Here is a 21,668-nt window from a genome sequence, read left to right as displayed (position 1 = left end):
CATTGGCCACGACGAGAAATTATAGCCAATACAGAGGCTTACCGACAATCATCATTCTTAAGTGCCATCCGCGAGTGGAACAGGGTAAGGGGTATCAGTGTACCTCCACCATGTACCATTAAGTGTCTTGCGAAGTATGATGTAGACGTAGAAGCTTCCTCGCGGCGTTCGATAAAAGTTCCGCACTGCCGCCTATTAATATACGAGCATACGGGAAACCAAACCGAACTGTGTGATTGGGTTGAAGAATTCCTAACGAACAGAACAGCAAGTCACTTTTAACGGAGAGGTATCTTCAGACGTAAAAGTAACTTCGGGTTTACCTCAAGGAAATGTTATAGGAGAATTAGCTTTCACAAATCATATAAATAACCTAGTAGTTAGCTTAAGATATACCACGATGTTTCTGCAGATGGTGGGGATCGTGGCGGTGATAATGCCTGGTGGTGGTGTGACCAGAGAAATCATAGCGCTATCAAACTGTAGCGAAATGCAGGGAAACCTGGAGAGAATCTGCGCCTAGCGCAGGGATCGGCAGCTGAGCTTCAGCATGAACAAATATAACTTATTGCGCTTAAATTGGAAGAAAGATCCATTACTGTACGATTACAAGACTGCAGAACAATCACTGGAAGCAGCCACATCCATAAAATGCCTATGAATATGCGTGCAACCACATGAAACTAATCGTAGGTAAGGCAGACGCTAGACAGATTCATTAGAAGAATTCTCGTTAAGTGTACTCTACCCACGACGGAGATAACTTACAAAAACCCCGTTCGATAGATACTTAAAATTTGCTCGTCGTTCTGAGATCCGTATCAGAGAGAACTGATAGAGAAAGAAGAGAAAATCCAAAGAAGAGTAGCGCGTTTCGTTGCAGGTGCGTTTACTAAGAACGAAAGCATCCCTGAAAATCAGCCAATTCCAGTAGCATACGCTACAAGAGAGTCGTTCTGTGTCACTGTGTGGTTCACTGTTAACATTCCGAGGGGGTAAGTTCTTAGAATAGTCAACAAATATATTGCTTCCTCTTAGGCAGGCTAAATCTCAAGAAAACACACTGAAGGTAAAATTAGAGAAATTCAAGCTCACAGGGCTGCTTACTAATAATCGTTCCTCCCACAGGTCATTCCCCACTAGATCATGAAAGGGAGCAGTTTTCAGTGAACATTCCGGCCACAGACGTAGATATAGAGAGAGACTGCATAAATAGAGTTGTTACGTGTGCGAAAAATTTTAGCAACAAAACATGACGTTAATTAAAACTTCGGGTCTATGAGGCCGTGATCGAACAGTAGAAATTCTTCCTCCTGACGTTTCGTTGCCAACAACTTAAGAGAAGACATGACAGTTCAACAAGCATATTAGCTAATACGGAATACGATACCACAGCAAGAAAAAAATATTTACATCCATTATCATTATTATGAACCAAGACGGAGGCATAAACTTGCCAACAGATCTTAAATTTGCACAGTGTTCCCGGTATGTCATCTTGAAAGAGAGCTTCTAAATATAATAAAAGCGGAAATATTAACCGTAAAATTAAAAGGCAAGCGAGCGTTCATGGCACGAATTCTACTCAGTTCAAGTAACTTACTCTTCAGCTTTAAAAGGCTGCAATTTCCAGTAAGATTAAGGTACACTGTAATTAGCAATATATCAAAATGCAAACCATTTCAATGCTGCAGAGTGAATTTAAAAGATTCATGTTCCTCGTACAAGAAACTATATGTAGTAGGCGGCCTATGTTCGCGTGTGGGTCAACCTCAATACTATTCCTCTTTGGACCCAAAAGCGAAAACCAATTGTATTTTATAACAACATACTTTGAGTAAGTTAGATGCTACACAAATGAGATGACTACCATTTTTTCCCAACTCGAAGCGAGTCCTTAAAGAAACGTGTTTCTGAAAAAAAGGGGGGGGGGGGGGGGGAGAAATACCATCGAAATAAAACGGAAGTGTTCGGAAGTCTTTTCAGAAAGTGTCTTGAGTTTATACTATCATGTAAATGAAATGTGGATGCTCAGTGGCATCGACAAGAAAATAAGCTTTTGAAATATCGTACTGCAGAAGAATGCTGAAGATTAAATGGGCAGAAAGAAAAGTATTTTTGTTGCACAACTTGACTAAAAGAAGGAATAGTCCATTAGTCCATAGGTTACATATGGAGTAAAGTTGTGTGTGTTGTGATAAGCAGGTCCAAGTGACGATCGCAACAGTACAGCACAGTTATGAGAAAATTGGAGAAAAGAAGCGCTGACTGATGGTGGCGACAGGGTTGCTAGCCGAAATATTGTGCCTGTTGAACACTTAAGAGTTCATGTGTAGACTGTCCGGTCAACAAATACACTGGGAGAAGGTAAATCATACAATGCTACAACGTCGTAAGCAGCCAGTTCAGCAAATTTTACGCTTGCTCTCATTGCAAATGTTGGAGAAAAATATACCAGTTTAACATTCTTTGCTCATTGTCATTCCGTAATGCCATGTGATATCGTGTTTTGGTACAAACTTTGCTTTAGAAATAAGAATTTCAATGCAAAAAGCGTGCTACAAGAATAGTATGTGGTGTTTACTATAGATCGTCTAGTAGAGAAATGTTTAAGGATTTAGGTGTTTCAGTTACAACGTCAAAGTAAATATTTTCTCCCGTGAGATTTATTGTAAATGAGATAGTAGAGTTCAGAAGGAAAAAGGAAGTGCTTAACTACAATACAAAAATTTATATTACGCTTTATGAAAACTAACTTCGGCTCAGAAACGGGCGAATCATAGTGCTACCAACATCTTTGATGACTTATCCTAGGATATTAAATGCCTGACAAATAGCAGAGCTAAACTGAAAATAAGTTAGAATAATTCCTTCTGTGCAACTCCTATTTCACAGTAGAATATTTGCCTGAACTTCTAGCTTGTTTGACAATTCTGTTATTAAGCTAAACTTTCTTTTCTGTTACGTGACTCTTCTACAAATGGTCAGCACGCAACCACATTTATACGGAAATAACCAGTAAGTAAACTGACTCCTTCTCCATCACTGTGATGTATCGTGCAATAAGGGCCTGTAGCTTATTAAAAGGTAAGAAAATATTCCTGACCTGTAGACTTGCGTGTGCATGATTTTGGCCTCGGGAGAAGCTCTGTATAGTTTCAGTCCATTAGGCGTATTATTGTTGCCGGTGTAATGACTGCAGTAGTTTCCGTCAGTAAGTACACATTCGCCGCCAGCATTTAGCTACTCACCTTGTGGTAACACTACACCCTGTTCTATGTTCGAGGCCAAGATCATGCACGCGATTGCCTGAAAGTCACGAATATTTTAGTTTTGTTTATTAAGTCACGTGTTCCATGTGTCATTAACAACAAGACAATTTAATAACTGATAAGGTGTGTTTAAATATGTTTGCACGCTGGCAATTTACAGATGATTTCAGTTAAAAGAACGATTAATAACAGAATTGTACTAAAGCTAAAAGCATAGTGTGGCCCAAAAGCGAGTAGCTGGCGGCGAATGTTCATTTCACTGACCGACACTATCGCAGTCATTACAACAATAGTAAAACTTGTGAATTAAAACTTACATAGGTTACTGATTTCCGAAGCGTAAAATAACAGACACGGTCTGCCCAGCACCTCGTAGCGATAATCTTGTGTGTGACCATTTGACTTGGTTTCCCACTCATGTTTCAGTACTAACTGCTTGTTCCACTTGGGCAGCGGTTTTTAGTCTATTTGCCATCTGCCACAATCCACAGAATTGATCGAATCCCTTAAGTTCTTTCACGAACAATGAAATACCGGTATGCCTAGTTCTAGATTTTGTTTCTTTCAGGATCTGCTATTCTTCCTCGAAGCCGTTTGTAGGGAATTTCTGTATGTGTGTCAGAGTTACCTCCATTTATATGAAGCTAACCCGTTTCCAGATTGTCAGTATGTCTACTGCAGTTCACTTTGATCTTTTTCTTGCCTTCTTATTCTATTTCGCGATCAAGCCTAGGAAATGCGGTTATTATCCAACTGAAAATTTGTTGAAAGAGTAAGAGTGCAGAGCACGTTATGATACGTAGAGCTACCTACAGGCACACAACTAATAGCTGCTGTGTACCAAGGGATTGTGATACTACCATTTACTATTAATCTTATTAACATAACTTTGATGACAGTACTTTCATGAAACTTCCTGGCAGATTAAAACTGTGTGCCGGACCGAGACTCGAACTCGGGACCTTTGCCTTGCGCGCGCTCTACCATCTTTTTTTTGTGTTTTGTTCGTTGTATTTTGTCGTAGCGGACATCACATGACATCCGTTGAAGTTCGTTGTTGAGCCTTTCAGTCAGTTTTTTTATTACAGAGACCAACCAGAGCTCTCTGACCGAACACGCTGAGCTACCGTGCTGGCACCATCTGAGATACCCAAGCACGACTCACGCCCCATCCTCGCAGCAATACTTCTGCCAGTATCTCGCCTCCTAGAGCACTTGCCCGCGAAAGGCAAAGGTCTCGAGTTCGAGTCTCGGTCCGGCACACAATCTGCCAGGAAGTTTCATATTAGCGCACACTCCGCCGCAGAGTGAAAATCCCATTCTGGAGGACTTTCATATACTTCAGTGTGGTTAAAAGACAGGTAAATAGCCTTTAATATAGAGAAATTTTATACAGACGCATTATTCATCAGGTTGTGATTTACTGTTAAAATTACGAGAGCTAATACTCCTTAAAGAATCAAACAATATTGCTTCTTTCAAAATTCATCTTGCGTAATGACCATGAAGGTCAAATCAGACACAGCTGAGATCTTATGGAGGCTTACCAATGGTTGTCATACCCGTGCACCATTCACGTCTGGGACGGGACAGTGACAATGGTGCCTGAAGCACCGTACCCCTAAGGTGGCTTCTGGAGTACAGAAGAAGATGGTAGAAAATGGAAATCGGGAGTTTCGTTACGAAGGGGATAGCTTCCTCAAGACCTTTACGGCCAATAGTGCAATGCGTCTCTGGTGTGTGAAACAGACTGGGTTAGCAGTAAACGTCGAACGTAGACGAAGAAGGGCAATGCGAATGGTCACATGCTTGTTTGACTGTTCGGAAGAACTTAACTGAAACGCCGAAAGTCTGAGCTGGCAGGCATTCGAAGAATGACGCGATATTTTTCACCGTGGGAAGATCTTACCTCTTCCGGCCTCTCACGAGTCAGATTGCAACATGAAACGCATCCCTTATACGATTTTGGCAAATCACAAGAAACGATATAGACACGAACGTATGGCGATTTGATCTAACATCGTTCGCTGTCTCATGAAGGGCGTTGGACCGCAGACTGAAGCTATGTATAGAGAACAGTTGGAAGAGGAGAAAAAAAAAAAAAAAAAAAAAAAAAAGAAAAAAAAAAAGACACGAAAAATAAGACACCGCTTAGATTTCCACCTCTGAAGTCAGCAGGACACCATACTCATATTCGGGAGGAGGGGATGTCATATCCCTACACATCCTGTCAAATACAGTGCAAATTTAAATTACTTCTGGTAAATGCCAGAATAAATCTTTGAAAACGTCACACTAATCCCTTGTCGTAATCCTTTTCATGGACCAGTACTGTACTTCGTCTTTAACGACCCTGTCGAGAAGTTAAGAGTCTAACAGTCTTTCATTCTATTCATACAGTCTAAAACATCTGCAAAGTTTTAAGACAGGACATAATTTGGGAAAGGCTTGTTGCTCACGTATTTCCCGTTGCTTAATTTCTATTTTTCGTAAGAGAATAACATGGGTGTTAGCATTTCAAAAGCATTATTTCTCACACGGCTTCAGTTCGAAGTAATCACACATCTGAAGACTGCACTAAGCATTTTGTCCCTTTGGTAAATAACTGCATTCTACAACCGAAGAATTTGCTGCAAATAAATTTAAACAAAGATACAGCACGCAAGGTACGCTTTAAAAGGATTCAAAACTCTACACGTCTTGGGTGAAAAACACTAAACCAAGTAACTGAAAAATTCTTTTCCTATTTGTAATGACTAAGAAGCTGCGCGCCTTACCTCTTCGTCCTCAGTGCCGTCTCAAATGACAGCGAGCCCAGAACTAAACTCGCTGTTTCCTCTCGTACCCTCAGACGGATCTCTCGACACCGGTGCGTCAGTGCTTGCTTTGTGCTTAAGGAGCACGTCCTTGACAGTCACGTGACGTAATACCACGGAGCAATGCCCACTTACCAGCCAGCTGAACATGTTGACAGCGAAGCAGCCCACGTAAAAGACGAGAACAAGAATCGTGGAAGGTGTAAATGTGGTTGTGTTATAGGTGGGAAGCATTTAATACACCACACTCGTAGGATGACATGAATTAACGATAAGGATATATCGAGAACAGGTACTGCACAGCGAACAGTCGGCAATCAATACAGTTGTAATCATCCATTTAATTCAGGTATTGCAGTCACATGTGGCATCTCCACACTTGCTGTCACGGAAAACATCCAGCGTGTTTGCTTATGCACTTCCTTGAAACGGCATTTCGTGTGAAAAGGATGTACATTAAGAATCGTATACGGCCTAGCGTACCTTTAGAGATGTAATCACGCACAGTAATAATGTTAAACACTGCCCTCAATAGACGTCATGGAAACTGATGCATAAACTGAAACAATTGCTGGCTGTGGCATTGCAAAAGGAACAAAGGCTGAGGAGAGAAGGGGGGAGTTGTCGGTAACGTAGCATTAGTTTTAGAGGATGACAATGTAACACGAGGTCACCTACATTTCTGCACCGGCGGATGTGCTGTATAAACTGCAGGTGCTTTGCGCTTAACGTCATTTGTGACATTTTCCAGCAAATAAGTGATTAGGCTAGTACAATTTATTTTCGACGTATGGCGAAGAAAAACGTGGGCTGAGGTATCGGGATATAAAGTATGTTGTACAGTATTGTTTATAGGGCCTTGTACGGTAACTAACGATGTTCGTAATTCGTAGTAAAGCAGATACATGCGAGTAAAAAAGTAAAGCAATAAATTTGAATTAAAATATCCCATCCTAGGAAGATGTCACTGCGCCAATCACAGGACGAATTATCGGTATTTTAAATGTGCATTAAGCTATGTCCACAAGTAGAATCACTTCTGCGTTATTGGATAAATTTTTAGGGCAGCTTGGCTTCTTCATAGCACAAAACATTTACAAACCTGTATTTAAAATACTGTTGCCATTCTGTCATTGCTGTGACGTACATCCTTGAGGTGGTTAAATACGCACAGAAAATTATGAAGACAAGACAGATGCTGCGGTACTTTAAGTGAAAGATAGATTGATTGATTGATTGATTTTTATTGTTGTAGAGACCTCATAGACCATCTGAGGCATTACAAAAGTCAGCATTACAAAAGTCAATATTACATAGTATAAATGTTACACAAATAATTACAAAGACAAGAAAAATGTTGTTGTTGTTGTTTTCAGTCCTGAGACTGGTTTGATGCAGCTCTCCATTCTCTCCATCATGTGCAAGCTTCTTCATCTCCCAGGACTTACTGCAACCTACATCCTTCTGAATCTGCTTAGTGTATTCATCTCTTGGTCTCCTTCTACGATTTTTACCCTCCACGCTGCCCTCCAATGCTTAATATGTGATCCCTTGATGCCTCAGAACATGTCGTACCAACCGGTCCCTTCTTCTTGTCAAGTTGTGCCACAAACTCCTCTTCTCCCCAATTCTGTTCAATACCTCCTCATTAGTTATGTGATCTACCCATCTAATCTTCAGCATTCTTCTGTAGCACCACATTTCGAAAGCTTTTATTCTCTTCTTGTCCAAACTATTTATCGTCCATGTTTCACTTCAATACAAATACTTTCAGAAAGACTTCCAGACACTTAAATCTATACTCGATGTTAACAAATTTCTCTTCTTCAGAAACACTTTCCTTGCCATTGCTAGTCTACATTTTATATCCTCTCTACTTCGACCATCATCAGTTATTTTGCTCCCCAAATAGCAAAACTTCTTTACTACTTTATGGGTCTCATTTCCTAATCTAATTCCCTCAGCATCACCTGACTTAATTCGACTACATTCCATTATCCTCGTTTTGCTTTTGTTGATGTTCATCTTATATCCTCCTTTCAAGACACTGTCCATTCTGTTCAACTGCCCTTCCAAGTACTTTGCTGCCTCTGACAGAATTACAATGTCATCGGTGAACCTCAATGTTTTTATTTCTTCTCCATGGATTTTAATACCTATTCCAAACTTTAGTTTTGTTTCCTTTACTGCTTGCTCAATATACAGATTGAATAACATCGGGGATAGGCTACAATCCTGTCTCACTCCCTTCCCAACCGCTGCTTCCCCTTCATGCCCCTCAACTCTTACAACTGCCATCTGGTTTCTGTACAAATTGTAAATAGCCTTTCGCTCCCTGTATTTTACCCGTGCCATCTTTAGAATTTGAAAGAGAGTATTCCAGTCAACATTGTCGAAAGCTTTCTCTAAGTCTACAAATGCTGGAAACGTAGGTTTGCCTTACCTTAATCTATTTTCTAAGATAAGTCATAGGGTCAGTATTGCCTCACGTGTTCCAACATCTCTGCGGAATCCAAACTGATCTTCCCCGAGGTCGGCTTCTACCAGTTTTTCCATTCGTCTGTAAAGAATTCGCGTTAGTATTTTGCATCTGTTACTGTCAACACCTGCTTTTTTTGGGATTGGAATTATTATATTCTTCTTGAAGTCTGAGGGTATTTCGCCTGTCTCATACATCTTGCTCACCAGATGGTAGAGTTTTGTCAGGACTGGCTCTCCCAAGGCTGTCAGTAGTTCTAATGGAATGTTGTCTACTCCTGAGGCCTTGTTTTGGCTCAGGTCTTTCAGTGCTCTGTCGAACTCTTCACACAGTATCAGATCACCCATTTCATCTTCATCTACATCCTCTTCCATTTCCATAATATTGTCCTCAAGTACACTGCCCTTGTATAGACCCTCTATATACTCCTTCCACCTTTCTGCTTTCCCTTCTTTGCTTAGAACTGGATTTCCACATTTGGGCTCTTGATATTCATACAAGTGGTTCTCTTTTCTCCAAAGGTCTCTTTAATTTTCCTGTAGGCAGTATCTGTCTTACCCCTGGTGAGACAATCCTCGACATCCTTACATTTGTCATCTAGCCATCCCTGCTTAGCCATTTTACACTTCCTATTGATCTCATTTTTGAGATGTTTGTATTTCTTTTTGCCTGCTTCATTTACTGCGTTTTTATATTTTCTCCTTTCATCAATTAAATTCAATATTTCTTCTGTTCCCCAAGGATTTCTACTAGCCCTCGTGTTTTTACCTACTTTATCCTCTGCTGCCTTCACTACTTCATCCCTCAAAGCTACCCATTCTTCTTCTACTGTATTTCTTTCCCCCATTCCTGTCAATTGTTCCCTTATGCTCTCCTTGAAACTCTGTACAATCTCTGGTTCTTTCAGTTTATCCAGGTCCCATCCCCTTAAATTTCCACCTTTTTGCAGTTGCTTCAATTTAAATCTACAGTTCATAACCAATAAATTATGGTCGGAGTTCACATCTGCCCCTGGAAATGTCTTACAATTTAAAACCTGGTTCCTAAATCTCTGTCTTACCATTATGTAATCTATCTGAAACCTGTCAGTATCTCCAGGCTTCTTCCATGTATACAACCTTCTTTTATGATTCTTGAACCAATTGTTAGCTATGATTAAGTTGTGCTCTGTGCAAAATTCTACCAGGCAGCTCTTCCTTTTTCATTTCTTTCCCCCAATCCGTATTCACCTACTACGTTTCCTTCTCTCCCTTTTCCTACTCTCAAATTCCAGTCACCCATGACTATTAAATTTTCGTCTCCCTTCATTACCTGAATAATTTCTTTTATCTCATCATACGTTTAATCAATTTCTTCATCATCTGCAGAGCCAGTTGGCATATAAACTTGAACTACCGTAGTAGGCTTGGCCACGATAATGTGTTCACTATGGTGTTTGTAGTAGCTTGCCCGCACTCCTATTTATTTATTCATTATTAAACCTACTCCTGCATTACCCCTATTTGATTTTGTATTTATAACCCTGTATTCACCTGACCAAAAGTCTTGTTCCTCCTGCCACCAAACTTCACTAATTCCCACTATATCTAACTTTAATCTATCCATTTCCCTTTTTAAATTTTCTAACCTACCTGCCCGATTAAGGGATCTGACATTCCACACTCCGATCCGTAGAACGCCAGTTTTCTTTCTCCTGATAATGACACCCTCTTGAGTAGTCCCCACCCGGAGATCCGAATGGGGGACTATTTTACCTCCGGAATATTTTACCCAAGAGGACGCCATCATTACTTAACCATACAGTAAAGCTGCATGCCCTCGGGAAAAATTATGGCTGTAGTTTCCCCTTGCTTTCAGCTGAAGAAAAATATTACACAATATAAATATTACACAATATAAATATTACACAATATAAATATTACACAATATAAATATTACACAATATAAATATTACACAATATAAATATTACACAAATAATTATGGTACCTTCACACAGAAACAAAACAGGGAAACTTCTGGTACAAATTGATATTGCATAGTAAATTTAGCCATTTACAGACTTACTCATATATAGAAGCATATAAAAACTGATCACAAAGTGTAGTCATACCATATTCTTTGCCTCCCTTAAAAATTCATCAGTTTAATAAATGCTGAGCTCAAGAAGAAATTCTTTTACTTTTTTTTTTTATTGTTGAATTGGAAGATCCCTGATATGTTGGGGTATGGCATTAAAAAATTTATGGACTTGTATGAGAAGCACTTTTGTGTTTTTTTATAGTTACATATGAAAGAAACTAGGTCCTGCTTATTTCTTGCGTTATAATTATGTCACATGCCATACTGTTGATAACGCAGATAGTTTTCCTTAATATGCATTACACACTGTAGTATAAATATTGACGGCAGGGTCATAATCTGTAATTTTTTAAAGCTTGGCCTACAGTGAGCTCTGGGTGCCAAGCTACATACCAGTCTTATTGCCTTCTTTTGTAGTTTGAAGACATTAGCTGCCTTACTTTGATGTCCTCACAGTATTGTACCATAGGAAATGTGACTGTGTATTAAAGCAAAATAAACCACTTTAAGTACGGCACGCTTAGACAAAGACGCAGCTTCCTTAGAGCAAATATTCATTTGCTAATGCTGCTTCCCACTTTTTCTATATGGCTACCCTAGGAGGATAATTTTGAATCAATTGAGATTCCAAGGAAATTAACAGCATTTGAGCTCCGTTCAAGTTCAGAAAATCTACTAATATAAATTTAAGATTATTTCCCCCTTCCCTTTTAATGTATGGCCTGTTTAAAATTGCGTTTGGTATTTATTGTAGTGGTGGTGGATGATTCAAATAGGCCCCCAGTTAATTATGTATTGTTCTGCACTTTGAAAACATAATATTTTGAACGTTTTTGTAACTCTGAAAGTACCATACTGGTATATTATTTATTACTTCCCTTAATGAGACAGAGGTTATGCAGCAAAAGAATGAAATCGATGGAGAAAGAATCTTCTCTTTTTCAGAGAAATGAGTTAATATTAAACAACAGCAATAGTGGTATGTTACTGAAAGTATAATACCGTAAAAGCAGTAGATAATTACTATCAGAGCAAAGATTCTGTCACACATTATTTGATTTCCACCTTGTCACCAATCTGAACTACAGTACTTGCACAAATAACGTATGCAATGAACTATCCCGTTTGTTGTACTTAACACAAAATTAAAGACCACCATTAGTAGGAAACTGCTACTTCTTATGTAGGGCACAATATCTACTCCCACAAGTGTGAGCTACAGTGTTACAGTGTGGGGCAACTCTGATGGTACCAGCAGAATTTTCCTTGGGCTAAAATGGCCATCCTATATATATGTGGTATGTGGTGTTAACACTCCTTGCGAAATGTGTTTTGTCATAAACAAAAACTGTTTCAGAGATAAAGTCACATTGAGAGGCTGCTGTCATGGTGGCACTTCCACTACAATTATTTGCAGTAATTGATTAGATATGCACTGTATCACTATGAAGTTTCAGAGTTAGCTATCTTCAGATCTGCTGCAGCACATACAAAAGAAAAACTACAGTTAGCAGCCACTCTTGAATAAACACAATAATTTGCATTTCTGTAGCCTCCACATATAACATAGGAAATATGTGTAAACATGCTAATTCTTCACATTACTTGATACTAAATGTATCTTGCTGTAAGTTTTTCTGTACATGTCCATGTCACAAATTATAAGTGCTGCAGATGTGTGGAAATGGTAAATGTAGGTGGATATAAGCTTTCAGCACATGTAAGCAGAGACTCTATGGAGAGAGGAGGAGTTGCCATATATGTTAAAATCAGTCATAGTGTGAAAAATTTGGAAACTAAAAAATTTTGCGTAGAGCAACACATAGAAGCATGTGCATGTGAGCTTAAACTAAATAAAGGCACTTTTATAATAGTAGCTGTGTACAGGTCCCCATTGGGATATTTTCAACTATTTTTGAAAAACTTGGATTCATTGTTGTGCTACCTGTCAGACAAAGGAAAGCAAATTAACAAATGAAAGCAAATTATTGTTTGTGGGGATTTCAACTTAGATTTTCTGAAACAGTCAGATAGAAAGCTTGACCTTGAAGTATTACTTGGTTCTTTCAATTTGACATCAGTTATTATATCTAAAAACAAAGATGATGTGGCTTACCATACGAAAGCACTGGCAGGTCGATAGACACACAAACAAACACAATCATACACACAAAATTCAAGCTTTCGCAACCAACGGTTGCTTTGTGAGGAAAGAGGGAAAGACGAAAGGATGTGGGTTTTAAGGGAGAGGGTAAGGAGTCATTCCAATCCCGGGAGCGGAAAGACTCACCTTAGGGGGAAAAAAAGGATGGGTATACACTCGCGCGCGCGCGCGCGCGCCCACACACACACACACACACACACACACACACACACACACACACACACACAGATATACAGACACAAGCAGACAGAATATGTCTTCTTGTGTCCGTACATGTGCGGACAGACATGTGTGCGTGTGTGCGAGCGTATACCCATCCCTCCCCCCCCTCCCCCCCCCAGGCGAGCCCCCCCGCTCCCAGGACTGGAATGACTCCCACCCCCTCCCCTTCCCCCTTCCGCTCCTTACCCTCTCCCTTAAAACCCACATCCTTTCGTCTTTCCCTCTTTCCTGACGAAGCAACCGTTGGTTGCGAAAGCTTGAATTTTGTGTGTATGATTGTGTTTGTTTGTGTGTCTATCGACCTGCCAGCGCTTTCGTATGGTAAGTCACATCATCTTTGTTTTTAGATATATTTTTCCTGTGTGGAATGTTTCCCTCTATTATATTGACATCAGTTATTGATTTTCCTACTCGGGCGGTACAGGAAAGCATCACACTGCTAGATAACATTTTCATAGACCAAGATAAATTCAATCAAGTAAAAACTTTTCCTGTTAAGAATGGTCTGTCTGATCACGATGCACAGCAAGTTACAGTATATGATATAGCTCCATACAGTAATGCAAAACAGTCCTCCAAAATAGTGCATTCCATTAATGATTTAACACTTCAAAATTTTAGGGAAAGCTTGCAACAGTTAGACTGGGATGAGGTGCACAGGGAATATGATGCTATTTTAAAATTTAACCTATTTCATGATACCTTTGTGAGTATATTTGAAAACAGTTTCCCTAAGAAGACAGTGAAACATAATTCTAAGAAACCATGTAAAAAGCCATGGCTTACTAAAGGGATAAAAATATCTTGTAAACAGAAAAGGGAAATGTATCTTATAGCTAGGAGGAGTAATGATCCCTAAACAATGAAACATTATAAAAACTACTCCACTGTGTTAAGAAAAGTTATTAAAAAGTCCAGAAGGAAGTGCATTATGTCTGAGATTAGCACATCTGATAATAAAATTAAAACAATTTGGAATATTGTGAAAAGGGAAACAGGGCAACCAAGATCACAGGAAGACCGTATTTCTATCAAACACAATGAAAAGTTTGTTAACAAGAAGTCAGAAGTATAAAACATTTTTAATAATCATTTTTAAGTGTTGTAGAGAAAATAGGTTCCAGCTATTCATTAGAAAATGTAGGGCAGTATATGGAAGAGGCAGTACCTATGCAATTTGATAAAACTGAATTTCAACCCATCTCTCCTACTGAAATTAGGAAAACAATAAATTCACTCAAAAGTAAAACCTCACATGGAATTGATGGCATTTCCAACAGAGTACTAAAAACTTGTCCCCAACAAATAAGTAGGATTCTCAGCCACATATGTAGTAGCTCACTGAAACAGGGAATTTTTCCAGATAGACTGAAATATGTTACTGTTAAACCATTGCATAAAAAAGGGGGTAGATCTGACGGTAACAACTACCGCCCAACCTCACTTGTGACAGCATTATCCAAAATTCTTATATATTCAAGAGTAGCATCACATTTGTAAAAATGAAGTACTAACAAAATGTCATTTTGGTTTTCAGAAAGGCTTTTCGACAGAAAATGCTATATATGCTTTCACTGATCAAATATTAAATACAATGAATAACAAAAAATCACCCACTGGGATATTTTGTGATCTCTCAAAGGCTTTGGATTGTGTGAATCATGAAATTCTTCTAGATAAGCTTAAGTATTGTGGTATGAGTGGGACAGTGCACAAATGGTTTAATTCATACTTAACTGGAAGAATGCAAAAGGTTGAAATTAACAGTACAGATAGTCTATAAAAGCCAGCAGAATCCTCTAACTGGGGAGGCATCAAGAATGGTGTCTCACAGGGTTCAGTCTTGGGTACCTTATTGTTCTTAATATATATATTAATGACTTGCCACTCTGTATTCATGAAGATGAAAAGTTAGTTCATTTTGCTGATGATACAAGTATAGTAATCATACCCAAGAAGCAAGCATCAGCTGAGGAAATTGCAAATAATGTCTTTCAGAAAATTGTTGAGTGGTTGTCTGAAAATGGACTCTCACTAAATTTTGAGAAAACACAGTTTATACAATTCTGTACAGTAAATGGCACAACACTGTCGATAAATATAGACTGTGAATGGAAGTCTGTTGCTAAGGTAGAATACTCAAAATTTCTGGGTGTGTGCATTGATGAGAAACTGAAATGGAAGAAACACATCGATGATCTGCTGAAATGGTTAGGTTCAGCTACTTATGCTATTAGGGTTATTGCAAATTTTGGTGATTAACATATCAGTAAATTAGCCTACTATGCCTATTTTCATTCACTGCTTTCATATGGCACCATACCATCATTTGAAGTGAAGTCTTCCTCCAACCCTATCACACCACCAAATCTCCCTGTAAAGATACTCCCCTTTACCTGGCAAAACGCAGAGTTACAATCAGCCACCAAAAGAACATCCTCATTCAGGTACAGCCCTTGTACAATACTTCCATTGTACACCTTAGCCTTGCCTCTTCTTCAGTACTTTAAGTGGCTCCGGAACGCCCTATACTTGCAATGTTAAAATAACGCTTATAAATTACATCTTTCCTCACAAAGTATTTCAGGTAGGAAGTTGAACTTTTTACAGATTATTTATTGGAATATGGGCTACAACTTAACACAGGGATTTTACAAAATTTTAGTTCAGTTATTAAAGATGATTTTTTTTCAATTGTAATGAAAATTCACAACATTTTTTGCAATTTTTTATTTATATATTCAAAAATGTACAGTTTTATGGAAAAAAGCTGTGTTAAATTATGCAGAAGGTACTGTGTAACATTTACTGAAAGTTTGAAACAAATATGTTTGGAAGATCCTTAGAAAACATGTAATTAGTATGAGAAAATAAAAGTTTTGGGAATCGAGTGACAAAGATTGGATTAACTTTTTAGTGCATTCCAGGTCCATAGGATGGATTATCTTCATCTTCTGCAAACTCCTCCTCCAGCTTCCTCTTGTTCCTCCTCCTGTTTACTCTTGCTTGTATTTCTAGACTCTTCACAGCCCTGTCTGCAGCCCGAAGGCATTCCTTGTCTAAAGCAAGCATCGCTCGTTGTTGTGTTCGTAGATTTTGCTACCATTTTCTTCAGTTGCAGTTACTGCAACACTGTTCCAAAAGGTGGTCATGTATGAACACTTATCACATTTCAGTTGTATTTCACTATCAAGTCCTACATGCTTTATTATGGAGAGTTCCAGACCAACTTCACTACAATGAATACATCTTACACAGTTTGAAAAAATTCCTTTGAGAACCGACATATCAAATATTTCATTCACATCCAATTCACCCATAAAACATTCATAGTTTTCACTCATTGAACCAAGCTTCTTCTGTGAAGTATTTTCTTTCCCACTTTGACTGCTATAGGCAGGTGTACTTGAGAGGTTAGGTTCACTCACTTGGTTATCGTCTTTATTGTTTACAGTAATAACACATACCTTTGGCTTTCCAACATTTCTCCTTTTCTTAAAAGCCTTCAGAGGATTTCTAATAACTTTACTTTTACTCATTATTATACTTCAACAAAACAGAGACTCAAGAAACAGAATTAATTACGAATATTTTCGAGATAACGACAGAGTAAATAAACATGAAACAATCGACAATCACACCAGCGATATATATTGAACCATCACAGGTTAGCCACAACACATACTTTATCTCACATAACTAAAATGTACCTGATGAACATGGACGTTAATAATAACACCATTTGACAGCAGTTTAACAGCGCCACAGTGGGTCACGCCCATGTAGAACACATTTCAAAAAAAATTTAAAAATAGTTGTAGTCTTCAGAATTGAATAAATTATATATCTATTAAAAGGTAATAGTCTGCAGGTTCAGAAAACGCAAAAAAGTAAAAATTGAACTTTTCATGATTTTGAGCCTTTCCGGAGCCCCTTAACTGTTAGCCGAGCCACCATATATATCCCACACCATTCCCTATGACTTCCTCATCCACATAAACAGTGCCTTTTCTATCTACATGATTCTTGCTGACCTAAACGTCCACAGTAGATCTTATGATGGAATCCCCCCCAAAGTGATATAGACCTGAACCAATAACACTCTCATTATGTAAGTAATACAGCCCCATACATCATCCTAGCATCTCCTAACCTCTTGGGATGTGTCAGTGCAGAAGTGTTGTATCCAGTTGGAAGTGACCACCTACCCAGCCTACTCACCTTCTCCCCCCTTTCCAACATCCACCCCTATCAGTTTGTTTCTGACTTATGTAGTGAGCACATGTATATTGTTACATTTATCTACCCACACTTTGTGGTGCATATATTCCAAATTTTATATGATTGTCATTAAGATCAGGCACTTCAGTGTAGCCTCAGTAGGTCAGGCTTGAGAATGGAGTCAGTCAGTTTGAAATTAGTTGCTAGAATATATGTACTGCAACTGTGATATTTGTAATAAATGCTCATGACATTAAAATGTCTTTGACTAATTCTCAGATGGCAAGTAACACAGAAACCTCACTTATAACCTGTCCAACAGAAAGTACACACTGAACTAAAATTACATTAACATTAACCAGCTGAGTACGGGGACTGCAACCATCCATTGTCCTCTGCACCTACCTCTTCCTCTTGGACAACTCGTCTGCTATTTATATATAGTACTTCATACTTAGCATTTACATAACTTAGCTGATTTCAGAGTATTCAATCAGCTGTATATGTGGTCAAAAGTTAAAAACATTTGCAACACACTGAAGTGCCAAAGAAAGTGGTACAGGCACACACATTCAAGTACAGTGATATGTAAACAAGTAGTATATGGCACTGAGGTTGGCAACGTTTACATAAGGCAAATGTCTGGCAGAGTTGTTAGATCAATTACTGCTGCTACAATGGCAGGTTATCAAGATTTAAATGAATTTGAATGTGTTATTATAGTTGGTGCATGAGCAATGGACACAGCCCTTCCGAGATAGTGATGAAGTGGGGATTTTCCTGTATGACCATTTCATGAGTGTACTGTGAATATCAGCAGTCCAGTAAAACATCAAATCTCCAACATCACTGTGGGTGGAAAAAGATCCTGCAAGAATGAGACTGATGATGACTGGAGAGAATCGTTCAAGAGACATAAGTGCAACCCTTCCGGAAATTGCTGCAGATTTCAATGCTAGGCCATCAACAAGTGTCAGTGTGTGAATCATTCAATGAAACATCATCAATATGTGCTTTTGGAGCTGAAGACACACTTGTGTACTACACAACACAAAGCATAACACCTCGCCCAAGCCTGTCAACACTGACATTGGACTGTTGATGACCGGAAATGTATCAAGCAGATGGACGTGTAAAGGGTATGGAGACAACCTCATGAATCCATAGACCCTGCATGCCAGCAGGGGGCTGTTCAAGCTGGTGGAGGCTCTATAATGGTGTGGGGTGTGTGCAGTTGAACTGATACAGGACCTCAGAGACGTCTAGATAAGACTCTGACAGGTGACGTAAGTAAGCATCATGTCTGATCACCTGCGTTCATTCATGTCCATTGTGCATTCCGACAGACTTGGGCAATTTCAGCAAGACAATCTGACACCCCACATGTCCAGAATTGCTTCAGGGTGGCTCCAGGAACACTCTTCTGAGTTTAAATGCTTCTGCTGGCCACCAAACTCCCCAGCCATGAACATTATTGATCATATCAGGGATGCCGTGCAATGTGCCATTCAGAAGGGATGTCCACCCCCTTATACTCTTACTGATTTATGAACAGCCCTGCAGGATTCATGGTGTCAATTCGCTCCAGCACTACTTCAGACATTAGTCAAGTATATCCCACATTGTGTTGCAGAACTTCTGCATGCTCGTGGGGGCCCTACACAATATTAGGCAGGTGTAAGTGTTTCTTTGGCTCTTCAATGTATGACCATTAATGTGTCACTTAATTTACATTCACTTAATTTACATTCCTCAAGTCCAAATATTCTGATAAATTGTAACATTAGCTAGTAAGATACTCTTGTACTTTGCTTTTCAATATCTGAAGATCTTTAATTTGCTGTCCGATTGCTATCAGTAAACTGATAAAGGCTTTTGCAGTAGAATATAAAACTCCATTCTGACACCTACACAGGAGTATGTAATTAGTGTTGAAGTTACTTTTACTTCTTCTAAATTGCCAGGGCTAGACAGAGCATGCACCTCCATCCTCCTGAATCTGCGGTCAGTGTCTTAACTTCATTTGATTATTCCTAATGTACATTTCTCTTATGTTTGTACATAACTTCAATGTTTTGTCTATCTGGATACCATGAATTTAAGGAGTATCATCCAGTATAAGCCCTTTGATCTCTACATGTGGTACCTGTTAAGTCAACCTCTCCTGTACTCTTACAAATCACTGATGTACGATCTTTGTATAAAAAGGGAGTAACCACTGATGTAAATAATTATGGGCTAATATGATTGACTTCAACACTTGGTAAGTTGCTTGAAAGAATAGTCCTAGACCAACTGGAATCTTTCTCTGTAAATACAACCTATTGAACAACGCACAGCATATGTTCCAAGAAGGGAGATCAACAGTTGTAGCAGTAATAACTCCTATACATGAACTGATAAGTGAAATGGATAAAGGAAACAAAGTACTGGAACTTATTATGCCTCTGATTATGTGAATTGTGCAGTACTGTTAGAAAAATTGGAGGAGAAGCACTAACATCTTGAGTTCTTATATTTGAGATAGAGTTCAGAGTATTAAAGTGTTTTATAAGAATGAAAGTAAAATGTTTATAGTAAGATCAGCAAAAAACTCTCAACCCTAGAGTTCTTTGTTCATTTTTATTTATTGAATATATTAATGACACAACACAGCCACGAAACTTAAAGCTACTGAACTATGATGATGATACATCATTTATTAGTTGTCGCTATGCTGACCAATTAACATTACAAAGCAACACAGAGAACTCTGAACTGATCACAGATTATCTAACAGTGAATAAACTTACACTGAATAAGGACAAGGCTGTTGTAATGAAGTTATTGTCGAATTTTAACCAGTCTCATACTGACTGACTGACTGACTGACTGCAGTTGAAACCTCCGATAAACATAAATTTTTAGGCATTGTTATTGGCAAACATCTTACATGAAAAGAGCATATCAGCTAAACCTGTAAAAAGATTAGATGCAGTCTTTACTTAACGAAAAGTCACTCAAGTTTAATAAATTCTCGTGTTCTTAAACAAGTCTATTATGGGTTAATTCAGATGCATTTGCAAAATGGGATTGAAGTTTGGCATGAGCCCCCTATAGTCTACATGGATGAGATATTCAGGCTTCAGAAGAGAGCAGTTAGGATAATTGTCAACATAAATAAATGCCAGTCCTGTAGGAACTACTTCAAAAATTATAATTTACTAACTCTCTGTACACTGTATGCCCTTAAAGACTTTCATGTTTGTAAAAGAGAATGATGAACTAAGTATAATGATGAGGCAGTCATAATTACAATACATCTACATGGATAGTCTGCAAATCACACCCAAGTGCCTGGCAGAGGGTTCATCGAACCACCTTCACAATAATTGTCTATTATTCCAATCTCGAACAGTGTGCGGAAAAAACTAACACCTATGTCTTTCAGAGCTCTGATTTCCCTTATTTTATGATGATGATCATTTCTCCCTATGTAGGTTAGTGTCAACAAAATGTTTTCAGATTCGAAGGGGAAAGCTGGTGATTGAAATTTGGTGAGAACAATCTGCCACAGTGAAAAATGCCTGTTTTAATTATGTGCACTCCAAATCCTGTATCGTGGCAGTGACAATCTCTTCCCTATTTCTTGATAGTACAAAATGTGCTGCTGTTCTTTGCACTTTCTTGATGTACTCTGTTAATCCTATCTGGTAACCATCCCATACCGCATCACAGTATTCCAAAAGAGGACAGACAAACATAGTGTAGCCAGTCTCTTTAGTAGATCTGTTGCATCTTCAAAGCATTCTGCCAGTAAAACTCGGTCTTTTGTTCACCTTCCCCACAACATTTTGTGTATGTTCTTTCCAGTTTAAGTTGTTCATAACTGTAATTCCTATGTATTTAGTTGCATTTATGGTTTATCGTGTAACCGAAGTTTACAGATTGCTTTTAGCACTCATGTGGATAACGTCATACTTTTCATTATTTAGGATCAATTGCCAATACAGATATCTTTTCTATCCAGATGTGATTATCACAGGGTACTGACTAATAGATTGCAATCCACTTGAAGCCTGAAGTCAGTTCTGTAATAAGTTGCCAAATAATAAGAAGCAGTTTCATGGAAAACTTATTAAAGGAAACTGAACCATTTGATGACTGAAAAATGTTTATTCTCTTCAAAGATTTCTGAGCTCTATTATCAACAAGTATAATTGAATGAAATTTTATTATCATTTAGCTATTACAGCAATTGACAAAGTCAAGTTACATATATACAAGTTATACAGCATATATACATGGGTTGAAGATCAATATATTACTATTGGTTTTACATAAAATACAATATTTAAAATTAAATAATATGAAAACATTGCATCATAAATTACTCAGTTAAAGAAATTATGCTGTACTCTCCAAACCGATACCA

General features: G+C 38.4%; 1 protein-coding gene across 1 annotated transcript in view; it reads right to left on the bottom strand.

Annotated features, from left to right (window-relative positions):
* The window catches only part of LOC126455515 (glutathione S-transferase 1-1-like), a 94,070-nt gene extending 87,878 nt beyond the window's left edge, over positions 1 to 6,192 (bottom strand). Inside the window, exon 1 of the mRNA XM_050091265.1 lies at positions 6,050 to 6,192. The gene's annotated coding sequence lies outside the window, so the exon portion shown is untranslated. The remainder of the gene's footprint in view (positions 1 to 6,049) is intronic.
* Positions 6,193 to 21,668: the final 15,476 nt, after the last annotated feature.

This window comes from Schistocerca serialis, chromosome 2, assembly GCF_023864345.2.
Source record: "Schistocerca serialis cubense isolate TAMUIC-IGC-003099 chromosome 2, iqSchSeri2.2, whole genome shotgun sequence".
Taxonomy (NCBI): Eukaryota; Metazoa; Arthropoda; class Insecta; order Orthoptera; family Acrididae; genus Schistocerca; species Schistocerca serialis.
The sequence above is the reverse complement of the archived record's forward strand: the minus strand, read 5'-3'. Positions and strand labels throughout refer to the sequence as shown.